The sequence below is a fragment of the Chrysochloris asiatica genome, unplaced genomic scaffold, assembly GCF_000296735.1.
Source record: "Chrysochloris asiatica unplaced genomic scaffold, ChrAsi1.0 scaffold00038, whole genome shotgun sequence".
NCBI classification, from domain to species: domain Eukaryota; kingdom Metazoa; phylum Chordata; class Mammalia; order Afrosoricida; family Chrysochloridae; genus Chrysochloris; species Chrysochloris asiatica.
The window spans coordinates 16242836-16262727 of record NW_006408556.1 but is presented as its reverse complement, the minus strand read 5'-3'; the positions used below and the strand labels follow the sequence as shown (position 1 = coordinate 16262727).

At 43.2% G+C, this 19892-nt stretch overlaps 1 pseudogene; it reads left to right on the top strand.

Annotated features, from left to right (window-relative positions):
- Positions 1–18002: 18002 nt before the first annotated feature.
- On the top strand, positions 18003–18337 carry LOC102835784 (annotated as a pseudogene).
- The last annotated feature ends 1555 nt before the right edge of the window (positions 18338–19892 follow it).

The following is a 19892-nucleotide window of genomic DNA, read 5'->3' as shown; positions in this document are numbered from 1 at the left end:
AACAACATTTTTTTAAAGTATTATTTATTATTTATATACAAATATGTGTGTGTGTTCACCACTCTCTGCCAGTTTGTTGTACTGTGGGAACTTGCGTGTTGCTGTGACGCTGGAAGCTATGACATCAGTATTTTAAATGCCAGCAGGGTCACCACTGGTTGAGAAGTTTCAGTGGAGCTTCCAGACTAAGAGAAGTGGGTTACTTCTGAACGTTTAGCCACTGATCACCTTAGGAATAGCACCAGAATAATAGTGCCAGAAGATCAGGACCTCGGGTGGAAAAGCATTCAAAATACAACTGGGGGAAGAGCTGCCTTCTCATAGTAGAGTTGACCATAATGACATGAATAACACAAAGCATTCAGGACCTTCATTTGCTGATGGAACACAGAGAACAGACAGTTGCAAACATCCCTTAGTAACTGGAACATGGAATGTATGAAGTATGAATCTAGGAAAATTGGAAGTTGTCAAAAGTAAAATGGAAAACATGAAGCTCGGTATCCTAGGCATTTGTGAGCTGAAATGGACTGGTGTTGGCCATTCTGAATCTGATAAGTCATATGTCTTACTATGCCAGAAACATCAAATTGAAGAAGACTGGCATTGCATTCATCATCAAAAAGAACGTTTCAAAAGCTATCATGAAGTACAGCGCTGTCTGGATAGGACAATATCTATAAGCCTACAAGGAAAACCAATTAATACCACTATTCTTCAAATTTAAGGAGCTCTGATAGCGTACTGGTTATGAGTTGGGCTGCTCACCTCAAGGTCAGCAGTTCAAAACTACCAGCCATTCCATGAGAGAAAGATGAGGCTTTCTGCTCCCATAAAGATTTACAGCCTCGCAAACACTACATAGGATCGCTATGAGTTGGAACCGACTCCACAATACACCACCACCACTACCACCGTTCTTCAAATGTATGCACTAACTACTAAAGCCAGTGATAATGAAACTGAAGAATTCTACCAATTTCTTCTGTTTGAAATTGATCCAAAGTGCAATGAAGATGCACTGATAATTACTGGTGATTGGAATATGAAAGGTGGAAACAAAAGAAGGATGAGTAGTTGGAAAATATGGCCATAGTGATAGAAATGAAACTGGATAGAATTCTGCAAAACCAACAACTTCTTCACTGCAAACACCTTTTTAGAGCAACATAAAAGGTGACTATACACATGGACCTCACCAGATGGAATATGCAGGAACCTATTTAATTATATCTGTAGTAAAAGACAGTGCAGAAGCTCAATACCATCAGTCAAAACAAGGACAGAGGCAGACTGTGGAGCAGACCATCAATTACTCATATGTAAGTTCAGGCTGAAGATGAAGAAAATTAAAATAAGTCCATGAGAGCCAAAATATAACCTTAAGTATATGCCACCTCAGTTTAGAGACCATCTCAAGAACAGATTTGATGCAGTAAACTCTGATAACTGAAGACCAGGAGAATTGTGGGATGACATCAAGGACATCATAAAGGAAGAAAGCAGAGGGTCATTAAAAAGAAAGAAAAGGTCAAAATGGATGTCAGAAGAGACTCTGAAACTTGCTCTTGAGCATAAAGAAGCTAAAGTGAATGGAAGAAATACAGAAGTAAAAGAGCTGAACAGAAATTTTCAAAGGGCAGTTTGAGACAACAAAGCAAAGGATTATGAAATGTGCAAAAACCTGGAGTTAGAAAACCAAAAAGGAAGAACACGCTCAACATTTCGCAAGCCAAAAAGAACTGAATAAAAAACTCAAGTTTCAGTTTGCAGTATTGAAAGTTTCATGGGCAAAATATGGAATACTGCAAAAAGCATCAAAAGAAAATGGAAGGAATACACAAAGTCACTGTACAAAAAAAAGAAATAGTCAATATCCAACCATTTCAAGAAGTAATATATATGATCAGGAACTGGTGCTATAGAAGGAAGAAGTCCAAGCTGCACTGAAGGCATTGGCAAAAAAAACAAGGCTCCAGGAATTGACGCAATACACATTGAAATCTTTCAACAAACTGATGCAGCCTGGAGGCACTTAATTATCTACATCAAGAAGTTTGGAAGTCAGCTACCTGGCCAACTGATTGGAAGAGATCCATAATTTGTGCCCAATCCAAAAAGAGGTGACTCAGTAGAATTTGGAAATCACTGAAAATATTATCAATATCACATGCAAATAAAATTTTGCTGAAGATAATTCAAAAATGGTAGCAACAGTACATTGACAGGGAACAGCCAAAAATTCTAGCTGGATTCAGAATGAGAGGTATTTTTGCTGATGTCTAATGGATCTTGGCTGAAAGCAGACAATACCAGAAAGATGTTTACTTGTGCTTTGTTGACTTTACAAAGGCTTTTGACTGTGTGGATCATAACAAACTATAGATAACATTGTGAAGCCAATAACACCTTCATTGCAAATACATTTTTTTTTAAACAGCATAAAAGGTGACTATATACAAGGACCTCACCAGATGTAATACACACTTAACTGTGCTCAGGAGGAACCTGTACACAGACCAAGAGGCAGTTGTTAGAAGAGAACAAGGGAATACTGAATGGTTTAAAATCGGAAAACGTGTGTGTCAGGGTTGTATTCTTTCACCACACTTATTCAATCTGTATGCTGAGCAAAGAATCTAAGAAACTGAATTGTATGAAGAAGAACATGGCATCAGGTGTGGAGGAAGACTCATCAACAGCCTGTGATGCTCAAATGATACAATCTTGCTTGCTGGAAGCAAAGAGGACTTAAAATACTTGTTGATGAAGATCAAAGACTACAATCTTCAGTACTGATTGCACCTTAATGTAATGAAAACAGAAATCCTACCAACTGGACCAATAAATAACATCATGATAAATGGAGAAAAGATGGAAATTGTCTAAAATTTCATTTTGTTTGGATCCAAAATCAACACTTACAGAAAAAAACATCAAGAAAGCAAACGGTTTATTGCATTAGGCAAATCTGCTGCAAAAGATCTCTGTCAAGTGTTCAAAGGCCAAGATGTCAGTGAGATGCACCTGCCCCAAGCCATGGTATTCTCCATGGCCTTACATGCATGTGAAAGTAAGATAATGAATAAGGAAGACTATAGAAGAATGATGGAGCTCTGGTAGCATAGTGGTTACAAATCGGGATGCGAACCTTAAGGCCAGCAGTTCGAAACTACCAGCCATTCCGCAGAAGAAAGATGAGGCGTTCTGCTCCTGTAAAGATTCCCAGCCTCGGAAACAGTGTACAGGGTCGCTATGGGTCGGAACCGACTCAACGGCACTTAAAAACAACAACATAGAAGAATGATGCATTTGAATTATGCCGTTGGAAAATAATATTAAAAGTACCGTGGACTGGCAGAAGAACAAATCTGTCTTGGGAGAAATGCAGCCAGAATGCTCCTTAGAAGCTAGGACAGCGAGACTTCGTCTCTCACACTTTTGGCATGTTGTCAGAAGGACCAGTTCCTGGAGAAAGATACCATGCTTGTTAAAGTGGAGGGTCAATGAAAAAGAGGAAGACCACACCCAAAGAGATGGATTGATGCAGTGGCAGCAGCATTAAACTCAATCATAACAAAAATTGTGAGGAGGGCACAGGATCACGCAGTGTTTCATTCTATTGTGCACAGGGTAGCTATGAGTCGGAATAGGCTCGATGGTACCTAGCAACAACAACATGTGTGTTTATGTTAACCACAATTTAAAAAAAAAAAAAAAAAGATGTGACTGCCCAGTGAACTAATCCCTGTGAGCTACAGATAATCAGCAATTCCTGAAGAGCATGTTGGCCCCCGACCCTCATTAGGCTGTGGGACTCCAAGGTCTTCATGAAAGGTTTGGAAGAAAGCTAGGTTCTTCTGGATAACTTCACCCATCCAGAAAGGAAGCTTCTTCCTGGCCTGCCTCAGTGAACATTAGCAGGCCTGAAGGCCAGAGGAGAAACTCATGGGGCAATTACATCAGCACAGGACGCCTTTGTTTTGAGCTGGGGCTGGTTTTCCCACAAGCGACTGAAATAAATTAGACCATTTTCAACGAGGGCGGTTGAAAGCGGCACTCTTGGAAAAATCTCAGCAGCTGGTCTTTATTGGATTATAACTAGGAGCAAAACACCCCAAACCACACAATCGCCTGCAAAGGGGGGGAAAAATCAAATCAAATACAACATTGTTGTAGGCTCTGGAAAATGTTTCCCCAGGAAACCCAGGCTGGGAACCTGGTCAATGTTCTCGTGCTCGGCTACTCAGGGAGACAGAACTGACTTCTTGGGGGTCACATACAGTTTGTCTACACACAAGCATCCAGAGACACTGACAGACAGCCACACACAGGCAGCCTGGAGACAGAGGACAGACGCGGAGCGCAGGCAGCCGCCCTGGGAGAAGATCCCGTCAGTAGGAAATGTGCTGGGCTCTCTCTGCCAAGAGATCTTTAAAAATAGGAGAAACCATCTTTCTTCTGAGGTCAGCAAATCTCATGTGCCCTGGAAACCAGAGGTGAAATTCATTACCTAGGATGCTGGAGACGTCAATCCCATTGTTAGTATCCTTGACTGATGGTTTAAGATAGAAAGAGGAGACCAGGTTGGGAAACCAGGAACCTAAGCGGTTCTAACTTACCATTACTTAGTTCTATGGGCTTAAGAAAACCAAAGGGACAAAAAAAAAAAAAAAAAAAACTATTCCCTCGAGTCATCCATTCCAACTCACAGCGACCCCATGAGTGTCAAAATAGAACTGAGCTCCATAGGGTTTCTAGTGGCTGATTTTCTGAAGTAGAACTCCAAGTCTTTCTTCCAAGAATCTTTTGGTTAGCAACAAAGCACTTAACTATTTGTGTTACCCAAAGTTTCCCGCCATTAGCAGTTTTCTGAGCCTTACTTCTGTTATCCATACAATGGACATCATCATATCTGTCCTCCATCTTTCCAGGTGAGGAGGCAGTGGAATGGAGAAAGTACTTGAATTCAAATGGGAATCAGAGAGGTGATTGTTTAGTGGGGTGGGCTGGAGAGGCCTAAGGGAACTGTCTTTGCAGATGTAAATGTTCTATATCTATAGCTATACTGGATTATGAGTCTGTGCATTGGTCAAAAATGATCTAGCTGTGCAGTTAAGATTTGAGCATTTCACTAAGTGCAAATTATACCCTAATGTTTAAAAATAGAAGCCATGTTATAGTGCTGGACAAATGAGAGACACTCCTGTCATAAAGGAGGCATTATGATCCTGCTTTGAGTAGGACACCCTCAAGAAATAAAGCCTCTCTTCGGCCTTGAATAGGAGATGCTTTTGAAGTTCAGGTTCAATAGTTTCAGAAAACACATATGTTTGTATCTGATTCACACTGGTTGGGTAGGTATTCAAGAGAAAACATTAGTTCAATTCAGAGTTCAGTCGAAAAATAATAATATTTGGGTTCAGTGAATTGAGGCAGTGTTTTCCAATTTGGGCGCCATGGTTCGATTCAGTTCAAGTGCTTGTTAGGACAGCCCAGCATAGGGTTTGGCCCCGGGAATGAATGTGGCTGCCTAGCCTAGTGATCATTGTCCACACGCTTCCAGCCCTTCCAGATCAGCATCAGTGAGGGGCATTTTTTCCAGCTTATTTCCTTATATCTTTCAAAAAGAGAAACCAGAACATAAAAGAACACAGTTACATTCTTTGACCGTATAAAACCATCCCTAAGTCTATACTCTCTAGCATGTGGGCCAGAAGAAGGAGTTAGTACCTGCAATACTGCCACCCACCTATCTGTTTTTGCTGTTAAGTGCCGTTGAGTGGGTTCCAATTCAAATGACCCTGTCTAAAGTTTCCAAGGATCCGCTAGTGGACTTGAACTGCCAACTTTCCAGTTAGTTGTCCAGTGCTTATCCTACAGTGCCACACTAGGGCTGCAGCAAGAGAAAGAAGAAATAATCCGGTCATTCTGTAAGTTTATTCCCTGGCCACTGAGTGGGTGGTGGCTCTTGCAGGTGGCAATAGGAAGAGGAAGGCCATGTGACTTCCACAGCGCCTAATCAGATGGCAGCTGTGCTCACCCTAGTCTACATGGGCAGTGGGCAGTCCACACAGGGGTGGATTACCTAATAAGCAAGGTAAGTGCTGACACACTTGTGCTTACTTACTAACCTATAGTGAATCATTTTATGTTTTTTATGTCTTTGATGTGAAATTGTTCACTACAAATTAGTGAGCACAAGTAAGCCCATGCTTACCTTGCCTACTGAGTACTTTGTTCCTGTCAGGAATTGTCCATTTGGAAAGAAGCTTTGGTTTCTGTAGAAAGGTGCTGTGGAGAGAGACAGATGCCAGCCATCCCTAGAAGGTGAATCTTTAAGATGGCGGAAGAACGTGAAATTGTTCACTACAGATTAGTAAGCATAAGTAAATTCATGCTTACACTGCTTACTGGGTCTTCAGACACTGACTACATGAACTGTGCCCAGAGCAGTCTGGCTTCCTGGCAGCCTCATTGAGACAGCTCCCAAACCACCCCAAGCTCGGGGGCTTGTTCCTCCCAAGCATCCACTGTACTGTCTGCAATGCTAGGGTGTTGTGATTTTCCTCTTCAGCGCTGGTATTTCTCCTGGAGATTCCTGACCTCCATTTCCAAGATTCCCAACAGGAGCCATAACAATGGGCTTCAGAAGACAGAGCTTAGAACTGTTGATGGAGGTTTCTGGGAATGTCATCTATGTGGCACGGGAATAAACATCGAAGAAAGCCTACATAAAAAAGAGGGGTTACTTTTCCACCCTCCTTGCCTTACCTCCAGCCTGACCCATCTGAATCTGACCCAGGCCTCAACCATAGGGTAATCTTCCCCTATCTACCTGTCTCCCACTACACCCATCTTGCCCTTCAGTCAACCTGAAGGCTTTGTGCACACGCTCCATAGGTTCTTCATCCTCCTCCTCTCCCTGAGTAACTGCTTCTGGATACTTCCTAGGAAGAGCTGACCATGCTGTGCAGAAGCGGCCTGGTGAAGAGAGCATGACACCCTTAGCTCTCAGACATCTCCAGCTGTGCTCCTGCACACCCTCATGCCTGGCGCTCTCCTTTCTAATGCATTCAATTCCTAACAGCTCCTCCTTCCCGGTGGAGCAGTTTATGCATTGCACAAAATATCCAGCTGAGGGAGCTAGTGAGGGCTGAATGCAGGCAGCCAAACCCTACTCCTGGAGTTGTGTCCATCCAGAGAGGCACCTTTCCCTAATTCTTATCTGTGAAGGCAATAGCGGCCCTGACAAACGAGCAGGAGCTAACAGGAATGGAGAGTTGATACGCCTGCCATTCCTGGGGAGTCTGTCTGTTGCTGGACTGGTAGCGCACACAGGCAGACACTACACAGCTAGAGCCTATCTCTGTACTGGTAATGACCTTGAGCAGAGCTCCGGCCTGGGCTGCTGCCCAGCTGGCTAGAGCTGGTTGAAGTAAATGAACTTAGAATATGTGAATCACCTCATTTTGGTTTCTCTACTCTGTAAGATAAGCACTGTACTGCTAGCCGCATTCACCGCACCAACCTCTTTCGAAACCCCTATATAGGGTCATTATGAGTCAGAACTGATTTGATGGCACACAACAACAACAACTCAGCCTGAGGGATTTTCCCACTTCTCTGTCAGAACTAGATGCAATTTCGTGGTGAGATATGGAAAAGCCAATGCTGTCCCTGGCTGCCCTGCAAGGAAGACTAAAGTGGTCTTCTATCAGGATTTGCCATCTGCCGGCCCACCCAGTCCCTGCCAGGTACAACCTGATGCACACCTTCCCTATGTTCACACTCCCGGCTCCTCAGTACCTCAGACTTGGGGCTTTTGTTCTTGTGTGAAAGATACTTCAGGTGAGTGTCCTGAGAAGAGGTAGGTGCAGTTGTTTCTAGAGGAGGTAGCTTTTGTGCTGCCTGTGTTCCGAGCACTCAGGTTCACACAAGACCCCATCTCCTGACATGCTGCTACTCTCAAAATCTCTATAAGAAGTCCCAGGGCTGCTGACACAGCTCCGGCAACCATCCTAGCACATTTTATGAGTTTCCATGTCCATGACTTATAGGCAACTATGTAAATGAAACGTCATTGCTCCACTTGAGAGACATTCAGGAACTAGCAAAGAGTAACAGAAACAACATAGGTTTTGGAGTCAGCAGACCTGGGGGCTCTTTCCTACCCTTCCTGGGGCTTTGGGTAGCTTGGGTAGCCTCTTTGACCCTCAGTTTCGTCTTCTATGCAATGGGGATGCTAATATTATTACTGATACAGATTAAATGAGGGAATGCATGAAAATGGACTGGTACCCAATTAGGATAACCACTTGTCCTAATTAATCCAGGATTTTCCCAGTTGTCGCACCAAAGCCCTGCATTACAGAAACCTCTATTCCTGGGCAAACCAGGGTGGTCAGTCACCCTCTAGCCCAATACAGGTGAACTGCTTCATTTTCTCCCATCACTCAGAGGAAAACTAGAAAACCTGAAGCAAGACCATTAGTATATCCCAAAACAATTGCCCTGAGATAATCTTTACACTTTAAACTAAAAACATCCTCCTCCTAAAGTCTTCTTTAGGAGCTCTGGTAGCGTAGTGGTTACGAATCTGGCTGCGAACCTTAAGGTCAGCGGTTCGAAACTACCAGCTGCTCCGTGGGAGAAAGATGAGGCTTTCTACTCCCACAAAGATTTACACCCTCGGAAACCCTGTACTGGGTCGCTATGAGTCAGAACCGACTCGATGGCACTTAACAACATAACAAAGTCTTCTTTAAACTAAACAACAAACCCATTGCCATAGTTCAATTCAGACTCATAGTGATACTATATTTGGCGGGAGTGGTGGTTGTGTGCTGTTGAGTTGGTTCAAACTCATAGTAACCTTATACAGGGTTTCCAAGGCTGTAATCTTTAGAGGGACAGAAACCTTCATCTTTCTCCCTCAGACCAGCTGTTGGATTCAAACCACCGACCTTGTGGTTAGCAACCCAATGGTAACCCAATTACATCACCTTTAGTTTAATTAGTAAATAATATCTGCCTTAAGCACTGTGCTCTTTTAAGGAACTATTTATATACTGGCGTGGCACTGTAGGATAAGCCCCAGACCAGTAACCACAAGGTCACTGTTCAAATCCACCAGCTGCTCCTCAAAAACCCTATACAGGGTCGCTATGCATTGGAACCGGCTCGCCAGCACTTAACAACAGCTACATCAATGTGGGATCAAATTAACAAGGGCAACTTGAAAGATGAGAGATGAAGCTCAGTGGTCAGTGAGTTCATGTCATGGTAGAAGAATAATTAGGAAGAGAAGGTTTATGCAAATTGAAGAATGTCATCCATTTCACTAATTGCACATGGAGAAGCTGATGAATTGGTGAATGTTTGGCTGTTAATGTTTTCAACAACAAAAGTAAAATATTTTTTGAACATCAGTATAGACTGTGTAGAGCAAAGAAAAAAGGGCTGAAATGAATGAGCTGGACAGAAAAATGAGGCCTCTATTACTACATGGCACTTAGCAACAACAACATTACTACACTAGTGAATGCTTCTTTAAGTTGCTCATGCCCCTGCTGGGTTGTAAAATCCACACAGCTGTGCACCTAGGGCAAAGCTTGGTGCTCTGTGGGTGCTAGGAAACCAACCGCTGAGGGGTTCCATGGTGCGCTGGACAGACCCTGAGGTCACCCTATGGACCAATACAGAGACTGCACAGCCCAGCCTCCTTCCATGGGGTTCTCTTCAGATCTGCACCTTCCCAGCTACTGAGAGAAGGAAAGGGGATTTCACTTCTTGCCTTAAGGCAGAAGTGGTGCGGATACATATTTCTAACTCTGAGAGTTTGCAAATGTAAACCCTAGCTAGCAGGAACAAAGCGTTATTTTAGGTGCGGCCCGGGGTTTATCCCGCTGATTCGCGGGTCTCTGTCCTATCTGCTGGTGCAGCAGCGACACCTGCTGACCAGGGCTCCGGGCTCGCGTTGCGCTTGAACTGGACGCTGGCTGGAAGGCCTCATTCTGTGCAGTCCTAGTGACGCTCCCTGGGACGCTGGCTGGCCAGGAGCCAAGAACCAAGGACTCCGCGGGTCCTGGAGTGAACAGGTGGATAGCAGGGCAGAGCGGGCTGGAGATGCTCATAGAGCCGCAGCTTCTGGATCCTTGGGATAGGAAGGACGGGTGGCCACCTCGTCTGCTCTCTAGGGAACGTGGCCCCCCTTACTGCAGAAGGGGACCAAAAGCTTCCTGCAGCTGGGAACATGGGACCTAGCTTTGCGGCCAGTATAATTCCTCTCCCCAATTTCCCTAGTTCTGCTTCAAAACCCCCCAAATGCCCAAGAGCACATCGTTTCTCGCGTAAAAACGTCTTATCTCTAAGAACCATCACTTTCTCAAAAATCTTTACTCTTCTCTTGTTTTAATCCTAGTTCTAATCGCTGATATGTCTCTTAAGGGCTTTCCTTCTAGAAACAAATATTTTGACAGCTTATGAGCATAATTGGAAGGTGTCGTGAGTGTTGAAACACAAAAGCAGTGTTAAGGAAGGGGCACCGGCTGCCTACCTAGGTAGCTAACTGACCACTGCCTGTATTCCAGCCTACTCGCAGCGATTTTCCAAAGGGGAGGCCTCTGCAAAGCTATCACCTGCCTCAAAGGTTAGTGAGGGGGCTCCACCGTGATTATTCCCATTTGACAGATGGAAAAACTAAGGCTTAGAGAAGTTAATTGCCTTATTCACCATCTCACAATTAGCTTTACAGCTCGGTGTCTTCCAGGGTACTTTCCACTGCTCTCTGCTGCCTTCTTCAGGCTTCTGGAAGACACTATATATGTATTTGACAATGTCTTGATACCAAAGAGTAAAACTGAACATACCCTTAAATGTTTACCAGCAGGGTGATTGATTAAATAAATAGTACATCCACATGGAGTCCTGATGTTCAGTTAGCAGTCCAGTACTTATCCTACAGCGCCAGGATAAACACTGGACTGCTAAGTTAAAGATTGGAGTTTCAGACCCACCATCCACTCCTTGGAGATTTTATGCAGGGTCACTGTGAGTTGGAACTGACTCAACAGCACTTATCAACAACAACAGCACAGCCACACAATGGAATTGTTGTGTGCCATTGAGTCCATTTCAACACACAGCGACCCTGTAGAGGGTTTCCAAGAGTGGCTGGTGGGCTTGAACTGATGTCCTTTCAAACAGCAATTCAGTGCTTACTCTACAGCGCCACATCAGGGCTCACGTAATGGAATACTGTAGAATATTATGCTGGAATTATATATGTCAGATTATAATATAGTTGTTATTGTTAAATGCCACAACTTAGTTCCTACTCATAGTGACCCTGTGTAGGGTTCTGAAGCTATAAATCTTTGTGGGAGAAGAAAGCCTCATCTTTCTCCCAATGAGTGGCTGGTGGCCTCAAATCACTAACGGTGTGGCTTGCAGTCCAATGTTTATCATACAGAGCCACCACACTCCCTTACGATATTGTATTATGTGCTTATCAGCCATCAAAGTCCTGGCAAGACCTGGGATGGGGTGCTTGGAGAAGGGTTGATTAAAAAGAGTTTACTTATAAGGTTTTAGGAAATCAAGGTGGGATGGTGAAACTCTAGGCCAGTAGCGATCCATAGGTGAGAATTGAGAGAGGCTGACTAGAGGACCAGGGGAGAGCAGGGCGAGGAGTAGACTTGGACACCAAGCCTGCTGCCATTGAGCCGACTCTGACTCATCGTGACCCCATGTATTCTAGAACAGAACTGCGCTCCACAGGGTTTTTCTGCCTGTAATCTCTGGTAGCATAGTGGTTACGAATCGGGCTGCTAACCTCAAGGTTGGCAGTTTGAAACTACCAGCTGTTCCATGGGAGAAAGATGAGGCTTTCTGCTCCCATAAAGATTTACAGCCTCAGAAACCCTGTACAGGGTCACTATGAGTTAGAACCGACTCCACGGTACTTAACAACAACAATCTTTATGGAAACAGGTTGCCAGGCATTTCTTCCATGAACCATTGAGTGGGCTCCAACAGCCAGCTTTTAGGTTAGCAGTCGACAGAAAAACACTTGTACCTAGAGACCTAAGGGATGCACTCCCTTCCCATGTGTTAAAGACAGGGGAGCTGGAATTACTTACTGTCAGTGGAGGAATGGCACTTTGACCTCTTACCACCTATACTTCCATATTGTTTAAATATTTAAAACTAGAAGACATGAAAGGAGCCCTAGTGGCACAGCAGTTAAGTGTTCGGCTGCTAACCGAAAGGTTGGCAGTTTGAACTTTAGAAGAAAGATCTGACCCATCTGCTTCTATAAAGATTACAGTTTAGGAAGGCCTATGTAACAATTGTGCTCTGTCACATGGGACTGTCAAGAATGGCAAATCGACACAACAGGGCCCAACAAAAACAAGCAGATTTGAAGCTTATAATCATCAACAACGACTACAATATTCCTTTGGGGAATAATACCTAGAATTCAGCAAGCACTGGTTGAATTAGTTTATGGGGGAATCGTTAGCAATCTTTGGCACTGTTCTCATCTCCTTCAAGAAATCCTGCTTGTTTTCCTGCCCCAAGACACCCTCATTTCTCCCTGCTCAATCAGAGCTCCTCAAAGGCTCGCGTTAAGCTGTTCTGTCTACTTAAGTGCTGAGATCCACAGCTAGACGGTTCTCCACTCAATGTACTTGCCAACAGCGCAGCGCTGGGGGACAAGGTAGGTGCCTGGTAAGTACGTGGTCACAGCAGGCGGAGTGTGTGGATCCACCTCCAACTGGAGAGATGGCCTGTCCCATAGCCATTTAGTCCCTGTGTCTTCAGGTCTCAGGTGGAGAGATTGATGGCAGTCTTGCCCACCTCCCAGGGATGCGGTGATATAGAAACATTGTGAAAAAATAAAACGCAATGTGTCCAGAGTCACACACTTGGATTCATACACCTAAGCAAGATGCTTTTCTTTTCATTATTAAAAAAAAAAAAAAAAAAAGCAATGTGTTTTAAGAAGTGATCACTTCTCTTCATTTCCTGCCTTCTCTCCCCTCACAGGGGCATGAGACATTTAATTCAGGGTCACAGATTCTGTTTCCATCTGGGGGAGGCAGCCCTCAGGGGAATGGCCCCCTTTAGGAATTTATACCGGCTGGGAAATATAATCCAGTGTTTTCCAGCCATCATTTAGCAATGAGTTGTCATCAGAATGGTTTCCTCCCACCCAATGCTACCTCCCACCTTACCCACTCCCAGCCCCCAAAGGACCAACTCTGCGACTCTCTTCGTCTTTTATGAACAAGCAAATCTGCGAAAACTTAAGAGGCCTCGGCTGAACCTAAACGTTTTTCAAAGAAACACTTTCCAGCCCAAGAAAGGTAATATCCTGGAGAGCTGCCCGCCTTCCTGCAATTAACTAGAATACCACCCAACAGCGCTTTTGTTGGCTACCATTTCCCATGGAAATACCTCAAATACTTTTCCTCCTGGTGGTTCAGCAACTAGAGACATGGAAACAGACAGCAGCTCTAAAATGGGACCTTTGTCTCTTTCCTGTTCAAACCACAGAAGGGCATCAGGGACCAGCCAGCTCTTTCTCCACCACCCGCCACAGCCCAGGCACCCCTGGCAAGGGGCCTGGCTCCAGGGTGGGCTCTGGAGGGTAGGTAAAGGGTGCTGTTTTGAGGAAAGGCTTAGGAACTGAGATTCTACCAAATGTAGTTTCAAGTTCAGTCCAACCTTTACTAAGTGACTTCCCCAGACCTCCACTTCCTTGTCTGTTCATTGGGGAAAATAAAACCTTTCAAGGTTGTTGGGGAGATGTTCAATGATGTAATATTTGTGAAGGGAATCCCTGGATGGTACAAATGATTAACACACTCAACTGCTAAAGGAAATGTTGAAGTCCACCCAGAGGTAGGCACCTCAGAAGAAAGGCCTGGCTTTCTGTGGAGCACCATTGTACTCTGACACACATGGGGTCGTCGTGAGTTGGAGTTGACTCAGAGGCACATTTAAGCTCAGATTTTAAAGCACTTGGTTTGTTGGAGACAAGTCTACAATGGGAGCACTAACTCCGTTTTGAGTCTTGACCCAAGGTCAAGTATTATTTGAGTTCTTAATGTTATTGCCCCAGTGCTTGCTGATCATGAAGCCAGCAATGTGGTTGAGTTTAGGCAAGTCCAGAGAAAGAGAGCTCAGGGAGGGCCAGTTTGCTCTGAGGAAGAGTGTGGTTGAAAGTAGTATGCAGAAAGGTGCTCACACAAAGAAGTAGGACACTTGTCTAGGCATTTACTGAAAGTAACCAATCAAGCACATATTCACTAATTAAAGCTGGGATCTGGGGGTCCTGGTATAGTCTTGTGGCTATGACTCAAGTTCCCACGATCATAAATCATACCCCAACCACCCATAGAGCCAGACAGTTGAAATCCCAGAACAAATCCTGGTCTTTTCCCCTCTTCTGTAGTCCCTCCTGTGATGGTGATATGGATTAGCCTGCCACCAATCATGATCTTGTGATGACTCCCTTGGAGTCATCACAATTGCTGTGAATCGGCCGACTCCATTGGCCTCTGCACTGTGTGCATGCTGGCTGTTTCCCTCACCTGGATAATTATGTTTGCTTTGTCTTTGTCCTGTTTAAGGCTTATAAAAGGATCTCTACAGAATATGTTTAAGGAGCTCTGGTAGCATAGTGGTTACGAATCAGGCTGTGAACTGCAAGATCAGCAGTTCAAAACTACCAGCTGTTCCGAGGGAGAAAGATGAGGCTTTCTGCTCCTGTAAAGATTTATAGCCTCGGAAACCCTGTTCAGGGTCGCTATGAGTTGGAACTGACTCCACGGCACATAACAACAACAACAGACTATGCTTGTGGGTTAATGCACTAGATTGCCTAGTCAGATTGAACTGCAACGTTGACTGTTCAAGCTCACTAGCCGCTCCTCAGAAACCCTATACTATGAGTTGGAACTGACTGGATGGCACTTAACAACAAGAACAGAATCTGTTTGAATCTGGAGTCTTTTTTCCCTAGCCCACTGGTAATGAAGTAGGTGCTCGTTACAAGGTAGTTTTAATTGTGTTCCCTGGATTGGAGCACAGTCATCTCCTACTTACTTCACTGTCTTCTAAAATATAAACGTTCCAGGAAGGATAACCTTTGAGGGGTTTTTTGGGAACCTATCAGGAAGAGGAAAAGAGGTGCTGGTGCCAGGCAGCAGGGCTTAAGAGTGGTGTCAGAAAAAAAGAAGCTTCCCAAATCAAATATCGACATCAGTGAACAGAGAGGTCCCCTCAAAGCAAGTCTTGAGCATCTGAGTCCCCCTTGACATCTAGGAAATGTCCCCTGTGTTGCAGAGTCTGCCAGAGCCAGCTCCTATCCCCTGACTGGGTTGTCTGCACCATGTTTTCAGGTTCCGGAGCCCTTGGAGTTTCATTGCAAATGAACCAGAAATGGAATTGCAGCAGGCCCTGTCCCTAAGATTTCAGATGTGTCTATACTTACTTATGTGACCTCGACACATGCCACTGCCCTCCCTCACCCACTGTCCCCTCTGCCAGGTCCCTCTGCCACTCAGATACTAGGCGATGGGGGCCAGTCTCTCTTTTCCATAAGGCAGGAAACAGTCCACCAGTGCAGCGTGACTAGCCCAAGAAAGGAGCTGCTGTCCAACTGCTCAGGGTCTATGCCCCAAATTGCACCATTTACGATCAATATACAATTTTGAAAGCATCCTAACCATGGGTGTGATGGGTTGAGGCGGAAAAGAAGAGGAGGAGAAAAGAGAGTTTAGCTGTGTTTTACCGAGACCACGGATGGAGATACCAGGGGCAGGATGTGAAGATTGTTTTATTTTATGACTCTAACTGGTTTTATTTTGCTCATTGAGTCACCTTATTTGGTATTATTATCTCAGATCCTTTTTTCTTTAATAAAGCAACATATAATTTTGTTATTTAATAATAAGTTTGATATGTGAAAATGAAATATGTAATTTGGTCAGATAATAACAAATTTGCTATTTGAATTTCATTTTTAACTTTTTTTTGTGGGGAAAAAAAAGAGCTATGAGCTACTAAATTGATAAATGTAGCATTTGGGGTTTTGTCAGCTTCTACAAAACTGATGATACAAGTTTTCTTTTTCTAAGAATTTTCTTTAAATTCAGTACAGAAATGTATAAAAATAGTAAGACCCATATGCATACCACTCTGACTTCTTCATCTTCATGGTAAGCATAACCGTGGGTATGATCTGCTATTATGCCCATTTTATAGGTGATGAACTAGAAGCACAGAAAGAGTGAGTGACTTGCTCAAGGTCATATAAGGGATGTGGAGAAACTGGGGTTCAAATCCAGAAGACATACTCTTGATTAGTATTCTACAATGAGTCCAAGTGTGACGCTGTGGGTTAATGCGCTAGACTGCAAAGTCGGTTTGAACTGCAAGGTTGGTGGTTCAAGCTCACCAGTCGCTCTTTGGGAACCCTCTAGAGGATTGCTATGGGTCAGAACCAACTTGATGGCACTTAACAACAACAACAACCCTTACCTGGAGTCCTGGTGTTTGTGCACTGGACTGGTTGAACCGCAAGATCAACTTGAACCGCAAGGTGGGTGGTTCATTGGAACCAACTCGTTGGTACTTATCTACAACAACAACCCCTTATCTGCATCATTTTTTTTCTCATGAAAGCTTATAAGAATCACAATATATAAAACTTGTGGCAAGATAGCAGACTAAGCCAGTTCCCAGGCAGGCAACCCTAGACTAACGGAAGCTAGCCACTCTGCCCCCAGATGCCTTCTGGGCCTGAAAGAGTTATTTCTGGGAACAAAAAACTGACCTCAGCCATAATTAGGACCTACCATAGACAATACCTATGCCTATAGGAACTCCATCTAGGGCCAGACACACCACTCTTCTCATCCTTCCCTCTCCAACCTGTGAAGGCTCTTTGGCTGATAGGAGTCTCCCACAGCTTTCTCCTCTCTGGGACCAGCTCCTGCCCTCGTTTTTTGTTTTTTTCCTTTCATTCGTGTGTTTGTTTTGTTTTTCACTTTTTTTCTCCTTCTTCTCTTTCCCGTTCTTTGTTTGTTTATCCTTTATGTCTCTGCTTTCCTTTTTTCTTCTTTTCTTCTGCTTCTCTTTATCCCCTCTACTTTTTTTCCCTCTTAATTTTTATTTCCTATTCTCTTCTCTCATTCTATTTTCTTCTTCACTCTCCTTAGTTTTGTTTCCTGTGTTTTTTTCTTTCTTTTTATTTTCTCTCTTATTTTTCTCTTCTCCTATTTTGTTTTCCTTTCTCTTCTTTTTAGCTATTATATCATTTTTCTTTGCTGCTGTCTTCTGCTTTTTTTCTCTCTCTCTTTATTTATTTTGCTGTTGTTGGTTTGTTTTCTTGTGTGTGTGTGTGTATTTGGTTTTTTTTCTTCTTCTTGCTCCACTATGTCCATACAGTCTGGTCAGAACTGTGCCCTCTGTGGCCCCACCCACTAGGCAAGAGCCAACACCAACTTTTGTACCACCTGAAAGCAGCCAACACTAGCCAAACCCACCCTACTATGAGCTGCACAGATGGCAAATAGAAAACTGTGCGTATACTTCTATTCTCTAATCATACCCACCAGGAGACAGCTGATGAGAGCCTAAGAACACGCCCACATACAATCATTAATTGAATACAAATACAATGACACCACATTGTCTTAAAGATAACAGACAATTTCAGTTCATAAGAAGTAACAAGACAGAATATCTCAAATAAGTGGCCAAGATGTAGAACCAGAAAGCATTTCTGAGAAAGAAAAAGTATTGGAACTTAAAAAAAAAAGGTATTGGAACTACCTGATAAAGAATTCTAAAGAATATTTAAGTACCTTCAACAGATCGAGAAAGCCGCAGATGGAAGCCAGGAGAACATAGAGAAAAACTTTAAAAGAATTCAGGAAAACACTACAAGAACAACTAGACAGACCTACAGATTGCCGGAAGGTGCCATGGCAGCCTATAAGCAGGTCCAGAAGGGTCCCCTGAAACTGAAAGGTGTCGCAGAGCTTGGCAACACCAAGCAGAAGAAGAAAAGGAAGGACAAGACAAAGCAAAACTTCTGGAAGTGAAGGGAATGAACAAAAACAACAAGGAGAAGCAGTGTGGCCTGGACAAGAGGACCCCAGGCTAGGTGGCCTTTGAGAAGATGCAGAAGAAGAGGCAAATGGAGGGGATCTTGGAGAAAGCATCCAAAACCTACAAGCAGATAGTGGACGACTTCAACAGACCCCTGGACACACTCATGGAGCACTACGACACCTCCTAAGTCAACTGGACCAAGTAGCCTCCCACCCTAAGGACATGGCATGGCCTCAAGGGGAAGCAAAATGCAAAGTTGGGCTTATGTCTGATGCCTTTGGCATTTTCCAGGAACATTCTTTTACCCAGGTCTTTGCATTTTCTGCTGTGACAATGCTTTTTGAAAGTCTCTCTCCAGTCTGTAACTTGATCAAAGTAAGCTAGCTATCCTTTAGAAAATAAATAAATAACAAATGGACAAAATAAATGAATAATTAGAAAATAGTGTCCTTCAATATGCTATATACAAAAGATATCTTACACAAAAACAAAAGTAAAAATCAAAAGATAGAAAAATATTTTAAATTAACAGCAATAAAAATAAAAATAGCAATACTAACTTCTGATAAAATAAACTTTAAAGCCAAAACCAGCATAAGAGACAAAGAACAACATTATATAATGATTAAAGGGTCAATTGAACAAGAGGATATAATCATACTAACTACCTATGGTCCCAGTGAAAAAGTCTCAAAATACATACATGTCATGCATGTTACCATTATGCTATAAGGTATTTCAAATATTAGCAGGGTCAACAATGATGGACAAGTTTCAGTAGAGCTTCCAGACTAAAATGGACTAGGAAGATCTACTTCTGAAAACAATTGGTCAATGAAAACCTTGTGAGTAGCAGTGGAGCATAGTTTGACATAGTCCCGGAAGATGAGCCCATCATGTTGGAAGACAATGGTGAAAGAGTTGCCGTCTCAACAGAGTTGAACTTAAAGAAGTGGTTAGAGTAAAGCTTTCAGGATCTTGATTGATGTGACACCACACAAATTAAGAACAAACAACTGTAATCATCCATTAATAATAAAAGCATTATTGTTATTGTTGTTAGGTTCCATGGAGTCAGTTCCTACTCAGAGCGACCCTATGCACAACAGAATGAAATACTGCCTGGTTCTGCACCAACCTCACAAACGTTGTTACTCTTCAGCCCATTACTGCTGCCGTGTGCCAATCTGTCTCATTGAGGGTCTTCCTCTTTTTATTTTTTCATTTTTTTTAGAAACATAGAATGTATAAAATGTAACTCTAGAAAAATTGGAAATCATCAAAAATGAAAGGAACACATAGAAATCAATATCCTAGGCATTAATATCCTAGGCACAGTACTAGTGAGCTAAAAGAGTCCTGGTGTGGCACTGTAGGATTAAGCACTGGACCGCAAGGTTGGTTTGAACCACAAAGTCGGCAGTTCAAACTCACCAGCTGCTCCTCGGAAACCCTCTCTCTACAGGGTCACTATGAGTCGGAACCAACTCAACAGCACTCAACAACAAACAGCAAATGAACTGAAAAGCACTGGTATTAGCCATTTTGAAACAAACATACGGTCGAACAACAAATTGAAAAGATGTTTCATTTATCATCAAAAAGAACATTTAAAAATTTATCCTGAAGTACTACACTGTCAGTGATAGTATAATATCCATATTCCTACAAGGAAAACCAATTAATATGACTATAATTCAAATTTACACACCAACAACTAATGCCAAAGATGAAGAAATTGAAGATTTCTACCAACTTCT